Genomic DNA, 13,108 nt, shown 5'->3' on the forward strand with positions numbered 1-13,108 from the left:
CGGCTATGCACTCTGGGCTTGCGAGGCAAATTTAGAAATATAAGCCTCATTAACGTTCACGCCCCCACAGAGCAGACTGCAGAGTCAGAGAAGGATACCTTCTACGAGGCAATAGAACGAACCCTCGAAGCCTGTCCCAAATATGATATTAAAATCATGCTTGGGGACTTTAACAGCCAAGTAGGGACGGAGCCCGTATTCAGGCGATACGCTGGCTCCCATAACTTACATCAAAATACAAATGATACAGACGGGAATACTTTCAACCAAATTGACCACGTGTTGATAAAACGCCGCCACCTCTCAGACTTGATGAATGTCAGAACATATAAGGGAGCCAATATAGACTCGGATCATTATCTCGTTGGCATGGTGCTCCAAGCTCGAAAAACAACACCACCTACAATCCTCTCTGACAATCAGGTGAGAGTTAACACTGAAGCCATCCACAACACAGCTCTCCGCGGCACCTATAAAAGGGAAATGGATGCCGCAATAGCCGCAACCAACAGAGGTCATGGAGTAAAGCATCAACAAATGATCTTCACAATCACCTGAAGAGCGTTATCATAAATATGGCCACAAACATATTTGGCCCCAGCAAAAAAAGTCGGAACTACTGATTTGACGATGAATGTAAGTTAACAACGGAACAGAAGAACGCTGCATACTGAATAATGTTGCATTCTCAAAGGACTCGGGCACGCGACTTATCACGAACTCCGTCCTACGGAGAAGTGACTTCGCAGACGGAAAAAGGAAGCCTGGGAGAACCAACAGGTCTGTGAACTCGAACAGTACAGGGCACAACCGCACCAGGCGCGGAAGTTTTACCAACAAGCCAACAGGATGAAGCCTTATACACTTGATGCTCATCCTGCCGAGTCAAAAAGTTCCCTCTGATTTCCGACAGAATGGGCATATTGGATCGATAGGTTGAGTACTTTGATGAACTACTGAACAACCAGAACATCGGCGAGTTGCAGGTCCCGCCAACTGAAGACGACGGACAAATATTGCCACCACCAAGTGTAGAATTCATCGGCTTAAAAATCACAAGTCGCCAGGAGCCGATAGAATTACAGCCGAATTGGTTAAATATGGAGGCCACCAATTACACTAAATGGTTCATCAGCTTGTGCTCAAGGTGTGGGACAACGAATCAATGTCTGACGACTGGCAAAGAGGTATTATCTGTCCCATACATTAAAAGGAAATATCACGCAGTGCAGCAATTGTAGAGGTATCACGTTGCTGAGTACCATCTATAAGATATTCTCCACTATCTTGCTAGGCCGGATAGCCGCATACGCCCAGAACATCATTCGCCAATACCAAAGAGGCTTCATCCCAGGCAAATCAGTAACAGATCGGATTTTCTCTCTGCGGCAAGCGATGGAAAAACTGTTGGAATATGGACAACAGTTGCACTATCTATTCATCGACTTTAAAGCCACCTATGACAGCATAGCCATCCCGACGAAATTGATAAGACAGACTAGGCTGAACCTGGCCAATGTGCAAGACAGGTAAAAGCAGCAGGATCACTTTCAAGACCATTCGACATCAACACCAGTCTACGACAAGGGGAAGCCTTATCATGCGTCCTCTTTAACGTGACCCTGAAGAAAGTGATCCGTGATGCTGGGGTAAATGCAAAAGGTACGGCGCGAGATCTTGGGCTGCACATCAATGAAGGCAAGGAAAAATATATGGTGGCAATGTCAGCACGAAAAACCAACCAACCAGCAACACCAAACCGCGCTGGTCAAACGGGAAGAATAGAGATAGGAGAATACAATTTTAAGACCGTTGATAGTTTCTCCTATCTAGGGTCGAAAATCACAACCGATAACAGCTACGACGATGAACTCCGCGCACGGTTATTGGCAGCCGGCAGAGCCTATTTCAGCTTATAAAAATAGTTTCGCTCGAAACGTCTTACCATAGGATCAAAGCTTTTACTGTACAAGACTATGTTCTTGCCAGTCCTTATGTATTCCTCGGAGACTGGGGTTCTAAGCAAGGAAAATTCGAACCCTGGTCCGCGTTCGAGAAAAGAATCCTCCGAAGAATTTTTGGCCCCCTACATGAGGATGGACGATTCCGTAGCCTACATCACGACGAAATCTATGAAATCTATCATGACCGTCCGGTTGTGGATAAAATCCGGCTCAATAGGTTACGGTGGGCGGGTCACTTAATCCATATGGATGAGGATGATCCAGCCTGGAAAGTCTATAAAAGGAATATCTATGATAGAAAAAGAAGACGAGGCAGACCCTGCCTGAGATGGAGCGATGGCTTAGGTCAGGACGACAGAAAGCTTTTAGGGATATCAAATTGGTGGACCTCGGCGCAAAACCGGGATATCTTTAATTCCTTATTAAGGTAGGCCTAGACCAGATACCGGTTGTTGCGCCGTTGATGATGATAAATGATTTATTCTAGTGGAGTGTTATTTTAAACTCAACAGCTTTGATCCACCACAAGTTTGCGATTCCCACTAAACCTGGTGGGATTATTCTCTTCGTTATAACCTATATTACTACTAATGATGATTTTATACTATTATTAATTTCCTTTAAACATATATCTGTGGAGGGTATTTCGAAGCTTAGGCACCATATAGTGGCAGCTTCGTAATTTTCTCGAATTTTTCGGTTGGGTAGATTCTGAGAATTGGTTGGCGAAAGAAATTACCATTTTACCGTTTTTCATTAAATGTCGGAGCTGAGACCAACAGCACTGAAAAGTACTAATAGAGGCCTTTCATGTGATACCCCACATGACTATATTTGGTGAAAAACACACCCCTCTGTATTAATGTATGGAGGCCCTCCTTAAGTTCCACATAAATACGGAACTTCCTGCATTTGTGGGCGTTCACAATTACCGCCTTCGCACTGAATTTCGTGTCGATAGTTATAACCGTTCCTGAGAAAAATGGATGTGGCAACCGGCAGCAAGCCAATTGTAATAAGATGTTGTTTTACAAAAAACCTTATAAGGGATTGGGAAAAGTAGATTCTTCATAAATAGAACTTTAATATTTCACTCGAGCGTCAATTATCCTCCTTTATTATGACGTCATCATCTTATTTGCGTGGCATAAGATGCAGTAAATTCGCACGAAATTAATAAGTTTGAACTGCCATAACTTTGATACTAATAACCGGATTTTCACGTTCAGTGTTATGCGCGATATGGTCCTTAATGCCGTTGCTGGTACGATGAACTTAAGGGGGTTTTCAGTCAATTATAAAAAGTTGTTAATAAACTATAATATTAGTAATTTTATTTGAGCAGATATCGGAATGGAACATATTTGGAGGCCTAGATTTCCTATAAGCGCATCACCCCGATTTTTTCCGTTTTCGTGTCGAGTAATTTCCCAAAATGAGTCTTTTCTCACTTCAAGTGTGCATATTTTGATTCCTCACTTACGTATTTAGCAATTTACGTTGAAACTAATATCAGTTTCAGAAAGTTCTGATCGAGTGCTTAATACCCCACGTAACTATATTCAGCGGAAAAAAAATTGACACTTTCCCCCGCATGTATGGATAACCCCGCCCCCCTTTAAACTTCACCACTTACTGTACGTGTGGGATTTCATATGTCCACCAAATTTTGTTTGAATCGTTGCAGTTGTTTTGGGGAATAGTGCGTGTGACAGAGAGACGACAGACAAACAATGAATTAATTTTAATAAGATTTTGTTTTGCACAAATCGTTAAAAAGAAACCATTGAATCTTGAATCCATAAGATGAAAATTTCATGACTACAAAAAAGAAAAAAATGATAGCGCCTGCTGCATCGAGATATTGCAGCGCGAGATCACAAACATATGGAAACGCGCCGGGTAGTACCCAGGCTTTCCAAGTGATCTGTAATTAAATCAATAAAAATATTCTTCTAGTTCTGATGTAAATCCACTACACGCACCTAAATTTGGACACACCTTTTTAATTTTGACAGTCTGGCACGCTTCTGAACATAGTGTTATCAATTTTTGCGTGGTTCTCATTGAAAAAATTCTCCCAAATTTCAAAAATTTAATATATTTGTCTAATTTTAGGTGCGCGCAGTAGCAGTAGCATCATTGAACTGAATTACTGCAAAGTTAACAGTAATATTGGGGACAGTTTTGCTACTGCTATCCTCAATCACGTTATTTATTCGAGTCGAGTTTTGGCTAAATTTGCCCAAGCAACGCGTTAGTAACTCATCTTAGCTTAAGTATTTATAAATTGGTTTTACTGCTCCAGGTACTATATTTGGCATTGTTGGATTAATTTCTTCTTCGACAGCCTTCCATAATTGCCAAGTGCACCATGAATTTCCACAAGCGAGATATAAATGGTTTTGTGACTTCTCGATCTTAGAAATTTGATGATAAAAGGAACCTCAAATAGCTGCTATCTTTAATTGAGTAGTTATTTCTGTAACTGTTCTGTAACTATTCTGTTCCACTCATTTTTATAATACAGTAGCTGGACCCAGCAGACTTTGTTCTGCTTATGTATATTTGCAAAAACGTCGGGTTTTCTTTAGGTACTGGAAGAAGTGAACCAACCTGATGAAACACTCTTTAAGGTTTTATGTGAAACAAAGCCTTATTAGAATCGAGTCGATGCCTGTCTGTCCGTCCGTCTGTCTGCCTGTCTGTCTGTCACATCGAATTATTCAGAAACGGCTGAAACGATTGTCATGAAAATTGGTAAGAGTATGTGACCTGTTGTTCCCTTTACATGCAGCAAGTGACGCCATTTAGTATTAAGTTTAAGGGGGGCTCCCCGTACATGTGAATGGAGGGTGCAAATTTTTTTTTCATAAAATGTGGACATGTGGGGTATCAAACGAAACGACTCAATTAGCAGTGAAACATAGGGGAGTGAGGGCTCAAAATATGACCTTCAGAAAGTGCGACAGGTCTCGTTCTCAGAACCCATCTAACTGAAAAATCTAAAAAAAATCACAGTGATGTATCTCGACGAAATCTAGGCGTCAAAATACATCCGGCTCCGATATTTGCACAAATAAAGTTAATAAACCCTTGGCCGCGTTCGAGAGAAGTATCCCCCGAAGAATTTTTGTCCCCCTTCATGAGGATGGACGATTCCGTAGCCTACACAATGACGAAATATATAATATATATAAGCGATACCATGACCGTCCGGTTGTGGATAAAATCCGGCTCAATAGCTTACGGTGGGCGGGTCACTTAATCCGTATGAATGAGGATGATCCAACCCGGAAAGTCTATAAGGGCAATATCTATGATAGAAAAAGAAAACAAGGCAGACCCTGCCTAAGATGGAGCGATGGCGTAGGCCAGGACGCCAGACAGCTTATAGAGATATCGAATTGGTGGACCTCGGCGCAAAACCGGGATTTATGGAGTTCCTTATTAAGGCAGGCCTAGACCGGATACCGGTTGTTGCGCCGTTGATGATGATTAAAGTTAATAAAGACATATTTCCATATTTTAGAAATTTCCCCGGCAACCCCCCTTAAGTCCATCCCAGAAACACAAAATCTGGCATAGGTGTAAGGGATAATCCAGTGCACAATACCAATCCAACTATTATTAACAAAGTTATAGAGGGTGAAACTTTAACATTTGTGTGAATTTCGTGCATTCTACAACGTGTATGACGCCATCATGCCAAATCAATTCGTCAATACCACAACGAAGTAAGTTCATATGAATCGGGTGGAAAAGAATTATTTTATATTAAGTTTTTAGTCATTTGCACATGAATAGCAGTTACTCCTAACAGACATGTGTGTATATGCGTGCTAATGAAATTTACAGGTAATCTGTAATTCAGATAGATATTATTGTAGTAGCAAAATATTATATAGATGTGTATCTACTATATATGTGAACTAAAGTTGTCTATGTTCTTTACATCTTTGTCTATGAAAACAAATTCTCTTAGTCTTCACTGAGACATGTTGTTTTAATTATAGATATATATGAACATTAAACCAGCCGTATTTAATATACGTACTATATATATGTATGTATGTATGCTTTTGTGCACGAAGTAAATCGGAAAAATGGGTACGATCAATTTATATACAGTATTCGGAAATAGGCAGTTTGTTTGTTTAGGGTGAGGATAATATCTATGGCTGTAATATGTACGTATATCGTGTAGTTTGAAAAGTATAAAGGATTATGTTAGATTGGTAGCTAGATGAACACAAAAACTTTATATCCGAGGCGCGAGCTTCCGGTATTCCGACTTGTTTCACTTTGTATGTGGGTATGAAATTACCATATTCGTAGCTCCAAACGGTACCATTTGTATTTCCGAATATGTTGTAAAGAAGTGTTTGGATTCTTGAGTACTTCCAGCACTATGGGTAAGAAGTGGCTCTGGTATTAGATCAATGAGGATATTTCGATTCCTTCATTGTAATTGAATGCTGCTTTATTGAGATCGAATCTCTATCTTTATCGAGCTCGTCAGGAGCTTTCAGCTTGACGTCCTGTCTCTTGCTCTTCGGAAATCGCATCAACTTTTAAAGTAGATTTGCAGTTCGTACATCATATTGTTGCAATTTTTCGGCAGCCTTTGAGGCTTTAGCTCAAACCCGCAGGTTGTCAATTCGCTTTTCTTATGTTTCAACAGTAGTTGAAGTAGAGGCTCTGATTCGCTCTGGTTTCGTTATTCGGATATTTCAGCAGCTCTGCTGCATGTCTGGTTGGTCTTCCAATGTTAGATTTTTTATTGCTATTTTAAATAATTCTTGGAGTGTAATGTTTGTAAACATTTATATGTTTCCAATAGACAAAATTAGAACAGAACTAATATTACATTTAAAACCTTAACCAATCACGAATAAAAGTAATAACTTACTACTATCGCAATCGTCAATTTTCCTAGAGATTGGGTGAACGGTGTAGAAATTGATCCCCTGCAACGCCATGTGATGAGTTACAGAAACGTAACTAATGTAAAAACTTTCTTCATTAAAAAATAAATATGCGTGTATACTAATTTTCATGGTGAACGGTCGAACGGTTTCGGAGTATATCGATCACAGGCGGATATTTGTATATACAACAACTTCCCTTTTTAAAGTCTTGTATAAAACAAAACCTTATTAAAATCTACTTACTGTCTGTCTGTCATACGCACTTTTCTCAAAACGGCTAAGCCAATATGAACGAAATTTGGTGGGCATATGGGAACTATGAATTCCCACGCATACAGTGAGTAACATAAATTCGTGCAGTTTAAAGGGTGCTCCCTATATATGCAAAGGGGGCTGTAAAATTTCTTTTCACCAAATATACTTAAATGAAAGGTTGCGATTAGGACTTTTTGAAACTGGTATTAGTTTTGATGTAAGTTTCAAAATGCGCGAGTAAGGAGCAAAAACATGCACATTTAAAGTGAGACAGGCCTGATTTTGGTTTACCAAACCTAAAAATCTGAAAAAACAGGGTAATATGAATCTATCTTTCTATCTATCTATCTAGGTTTCAAAATATGTCCTGTTCCGATATCTGTTCAAATAAACTTACTATAATAGTATATGGCCAACTTTTAGAAATTGACTGGAAACCTTCCTTAAGTTCATCCTAGGAGCACTAAATGCACAACATAGAGGAGAGTATCGTGCGTGCCACCCCAGGTCTCATGGAAATCCGTCTATTAGTGTCGAAGTTGTAGCAGTTCAACCTTATCAATTTCGTGCGAATTTACTGCATCCGAAACCATGCAAATAACATGCCGATGGAATTTATGAAGAATCCACTCCTCCCCAGCTCTTTTAACGTTTTGTATAAAAGGGAACTTTTTTAAAACTCTATTCACTGTCTATATATCTGTCTGTCTGTCACACACACCTTTCTCAAAACGACTAAACCAATCCCAACAAAATTTGATGAACAGATGGGAACTATGAAATCGAGTGACATAAATTTAAGTGGAGATTAAAACGGGGCTCCCCATACATGCAAGGAGGCATGTTTTTCACCGGATATAGTCATATTGGATATCAAATGAAAGGCCTCGATTAGTACTTCCCGATACTGCAATTAATTTTGACGTGGGTTGTAAAATGTGTCAAAGCAAAGAGTCACAATGTGCACATTTAAAGTGAGACAGGGCTCATTTTCGGAAACTACGCTTATACGAAATCTAGGCCCCAATATACGTTCCATTGCGATATCTGCCCAAATAAACTTACTGATGGTATATTACCAACCTTTAGAAATTGACTGAAAAACCGTCCTTAATTGCATCCTAAGAGTACTACCAGGATAGGGGCAAGGTCGCGCATACGTACACCAAATTTTATGGAAAATCTGACTATCAACGTCCAAGTTATGGCAGTTGAAACTCATCAATTTCGCGCTAATTTACTGCATCTTAAGCCATACAAATAAGATACTGACGTCATAATTAACGAAAATAATTGACATTCGAGTGAAATACTAAAATTCCATTCATGAAAAATCCACTTCTCCCCAGCTCTTGTCTGTAAAACGAAACTTTATTTAAATTGGTTCAATGTTTGTCTGTCTGTCGGTCACACGCATTTTTCTCAGAAACGGATATACCTATTGACATGAAATTTGGTGGGAAGGTGGGAACTGTGAACGTCCATTCATGTAATAAGTCACATTTTTCTGCGTTGAGTTTAAAAAGGGGGGGGGGGGCTCATATGTGCGAAAGAAGGTGTACATTTGTCTTCAGATAATACAGTCATGTTGAGTAACAAATGAAACGTCTCGATTATTACTTTCTGATGCCAAGTTTTAATTTTAACATTTGTTGGAAAAGTGGGGAATGCGAGGGTTGTAAGTGATGATTTTTTAACATTCTAAGAAACTACACATCGAAAAAAATCTGAAAAAAAATCATAAAGCTGCTTCTATTCGGTGTCCAGACACAAAAATGCAATCCATATCGATATCTACTGAAATTAAGTCAATAATTGTATATTATTAACTATGTTATATGTTTTGGGGAAATTGACTGGAAACCCCCTTAAGTTTATCTGAGCTATAATCTATTATCTGAGGTATAAAGTAGCAGTGGCCGTCAAATATACTACGGTGTGAAACAGATACCCCCAAGTTTGATCAAGATCAAAAGTACGCTTTTATTATAAAGTTATAGTGGCTCAAAGTTTTCTCTTCCGTGTAAACTTACAGCAACGCAAAATACAAAATATGAATATCACACTAAAGTGAGTAGTTTGACATGCTGTATATACATATAAAATACATTGCGGGCTACGTATAAATGTATTTGTCTCACTGATGTGAGCTTATCACTTGCACATAGCTTAGTGTAATGATAGTGAATCTGAAGAACAGTGCAAAATGCACTGCAAAGTGCAAAATGGTGGTGGAAAATAGTAATAATAAAACTGTGTGAATATATTTACCCCACTAAGGAGTGAAAAATATAACAATATGATACTAAATAAAGTATAGAGTTAAATGGCGAAAGGCAGTCCAATATTACTTGCTAATCGGCTCACAAAATTGACTTTTTCAACCATTTAAAAAATTTTCCTCACTGAAAAATTTTTAGATATTATTTTTGAATAGTTAAAAAAGCATTATAGCAAATAAAAAAGTGCGTTTTCCGTTAATATGGATGAAAAAAGACTGTGCCTTCACAGTATATCATACATTGTAAATTATTTAGAGCTGGGATGGCAGCAAGGATTTACCCTGCCTCACTAAGCACTACTGGTCACTACCAGTACCTAGTACCTGGACCAACTTCCACTTTGGAGTGATGAATTTCAAAACAATAGCTCCTCTCAACAAACTATGCCATAAACAACTAAACCAAGTATTTGAGTACAATCAAAAATATATGTATGCGTTTGTACATCCCCATTCTATAGGAGTGTTCTCTGTCGAAGTGCATCTGGAGACTTTCTCGGAGTCCTTCAAAATTCGTTAGATATATCAACATTCACCCACCGTTGCCACCTTGGCGAAAACGTGTGTAGGTAAATATATACTATTTTTCCAAAGGCAATATCTTGCACGATTCTAGATTTATGTAACGAAAATCCTGACCTAGTTGCCTACACACTAAAACATCGCACGTAACTAACATGTCTTAAAGCGAATATGGCTATGGAGGGAGAATATTAAAGATCCTGAACTTTGAGAAGGTGACTAGTACCTTTTGTAGACCTGTGTAAGGTATTGAATGGAAAAATAATAATTTGAAGTGTATTTTGCAGCTCATTTTACGGATACTGATATGTAGATAAGCTGCTGCTGCCACAGTGCAGTTGTGTGATATGAACTTTGCGGGGCACGGATTTTTTTCGAGTATTATTAGGACTTGCAGCATTGGGTCTATCTTATATATTCCACTTACACCACTCAAAAAATAGACTGACTAAACAAAAGTACGGGCCAGTGAATTTATGAAGACAGAGCGAGGATATGTGAAGAAGGACTTTTTGCCACTGTTAGGGGACTGAATAAATGAAGCAGGAAATTCGTTTGCTGCAATAAGGAAGAACCGAGGAGAACAGAGCACATGTTCTTATAAAATATTCCTACTTTCGTCATCAAAACTAAACCGTTGCGAATGAAAAAAACTCCATTGAAATATAAATGTACGTTTGTATGGCTATATACATTGTTATGCATTATACATATGTAACTATATTGCAGGTGTCTATCTATGGAACAGCTATTCAATCCAACAGTCCAATAAGAAAGTTATTGCACGGCATAACCAATTTTACAGCGAATTAGAACTTTGTTTGGGTAAATTTTCTTCTTTATGAAAAGTTTCTCTGGATTTATACATACATATCTTTGTTCGAAAGTAGTGTCCAAGTGCAAAATCTTTGTTTTATATTGACAATAACGACCATTTATGGACACTTCGATAAAAAGCCGTAACCAGATTTTCTTACTCAGGAAGAACTTTGAGAGGACTAATTTGGCATATGTACAGGCATCTCCATCAATAACCCATCTCACGATCGCCTTTACCTTGTTTCCCAAATCTTCTCTGCAGCAGTAACTACCGTCCGTTTAATTAACTTCGAACGTGCCTATCAAATCCATTTAGTAGCTGATGTAATAGGTGACCATGTTTCATCTGTACACATACACACTTCCATATATACGTGAAAGTTACACATACACACATCCATACATATTTTCCTGGCACCGTTAATTGTGTCACAGCATCCAATTTTATTCATTACAGGCGAGGAAATGCATCAAATTAACTTTTAATTAATTTCCATGTGCTGGAACTGCATTTTTTCTGGAAAATCGTAACACACTCACTTTCACCAGCTGCTTTATGTGATTCTTTTTCAGATTCTGCCGTTCAGCTGTAAGGCCCAACCTAGCTACTCGCAGGCAAATTCTTCTAAAAATAGGTTCGCCGTTCTTCATACATACATACTACACAACTAGGACACTATTATTCAATTCACTTTTCAACGCGTTTATATGAGGAAGACTTGGGGATTACAACATTTATCACGAATCCACTTTGCTCCAAAGAACTCCACCGCAACAAACCATTCACACAAATCCTTTCAGAAAGGTCGCTGATCTAGGATTAAAAACGTCACTCCACCGCATTCACAAATCCGCGGTTTGCTTAAAAAAATCTAACTTCGATGGAAACGAATGCCAATCGAGCCTTATTTCAACAGAACTGAGTCCGAAAAATAGTAAAAGCGAGCCTAGTAACTGCAGACTAGTTCCCTAGTCCCCTTTCATCTTGACGACATACTGTCTAAGCAGCAACGTTGCGGTAAATAATTCGAAATTGGAGGGAGTTTTTCGAAAAACCACCCCATATCTGTGTAGTGCTACTCGTCAAGCTCACCACTAACACGCGCACGAAAACGAACCCCCATTTCATTGAATTGTCCAACTTTGTCTGAGTTTCCGAAAATTCCCCAAACATTTCCCCCCTGCATGCTGAAAGCTTCGTTATGTTCTAGCCTTTGAAAGTCATCCAACCCCAGTTTACAACTTTTCGCTTTTCCACATAGACACGAGTATGGACTTGGATTTCTTCTCAATGTTTCGAACTGAAAAGAGCTTCGAACGGCATCAATCCTTGAACTTTCACTATGAAAAATTACCGATATTTCGAAAGGGAATAATAATATGCAAGGAAATACCTGAAACTGATTTAACTTCACTGGATTTATGAAATGGGAGCAATAGAATGGAAGGATAAAAGCAGTATTCAAGCAGCACTAAATTGAAAGGACACACGCATACAACAAAAGTAGTGTTTGTTCGTTTCCACTTTACTTTTTGAAGAAAAACAATGTTTTCTGACACAGAAATGTACTTGTTCTTATGCTTGGGTTTCCGGGATATCTAGCACTTTCTTCCATAATATTAGGGTGTCTCGTCAATCCAATAGTATCTTGTCATTTCCGTTTTTCCGATAGATGCTCCCTTGTTGGGGTGATTATCCTTAAAATTTTTGATTTAAGCCAAGTTTAAAGCGATCGTCTACTTTGAGTTTTACGAAATTGTTTTTTTTTATTTTTGTATATTTCGAAATTTGATGTTATCAGAAATATGCCGTATGGAGGATTTTGGGACACCGATATATAAGACTTCACACGTAGTGGTCATGGACCATTCCGAACGCATTAGCGCCGCGTTGGTACTCCATCCTTGCAGATCGTTTTGCAGGTATAAAACCTTCTTTCCCAGAAGGATTAACTCTCCAATTGCAAACAAATCATAAAAAACTACCCAGAAAAAACACGCTTATATTACAATTGTAGTGTTCGCATCTTTTGCTACATGAATAGTACTTAATTCGCCTTTTCCAGAAACTGGTTCCATATTTGATATAAGGTGTAACATAGGGGAGTAATGGCTCAAAATATGACCACCAAAAATTCTAACAGGTCTCGTTCTCAGAATTTATCCAACTGAAAAATCTGAAAAAAATCACAGTAGCGCATCTCTACGAAATCTAGGCCTCAAAATTCATTCGGTTCCGATGTTTGCACAAATAATGATAATAATTATGTCCATCCCAGAAGTACAAAATGGAATGGGTGTAAGAGATAATATAATGGCCAAGTTTCAAGAAAATC

The 13,108-nt window shown here is 38.6% G+C and overlaps 1 protein-coding gene across 2 annotated transcripts in view; it reads right to left on the bottom strand.

The window, feature by feature from the left end:
* The window catches only part of LOC119652975 (progestin and adipoQ receptor family member 4), a 135,141-nt gene extending 123,403 nt beyond the window's left edge, over window positions 1–11,738 (bottom strand). The window contains exon 1 of one of the 2 annotated variants that reach the window (XM_038057385.1): window positions 11,313–11,738. The gene's annotated coding sequence lies outside the window, so the exon portion shown is untranslated. Of the gene's footprint in view, window positions 1–11,009; window positions 11,290–11,312 lie in introns of those variants that run through there. The other variant, XM_038057384.1, reaches the window with a different exon arrangement.
* Window positions 11,739–13,108: the final 1,370 nt, after the last annotated feature.

Source organism: Hermetia illucens, chromosome 3 (assembly GCF_905115235.1).
Source record: "Hermetia illucens chromosome 3, iHerIll2.2.curated.20191125, whole genome shotgun sequence".
In the NCBI taxonomy this organism is placed as follows: domain Eukaryota; kingdom Metazoa; phylum Arthropoda; class Insecta; order Diptera; family Stratiomyidae; genus Hermetia; species Hermetia illucens.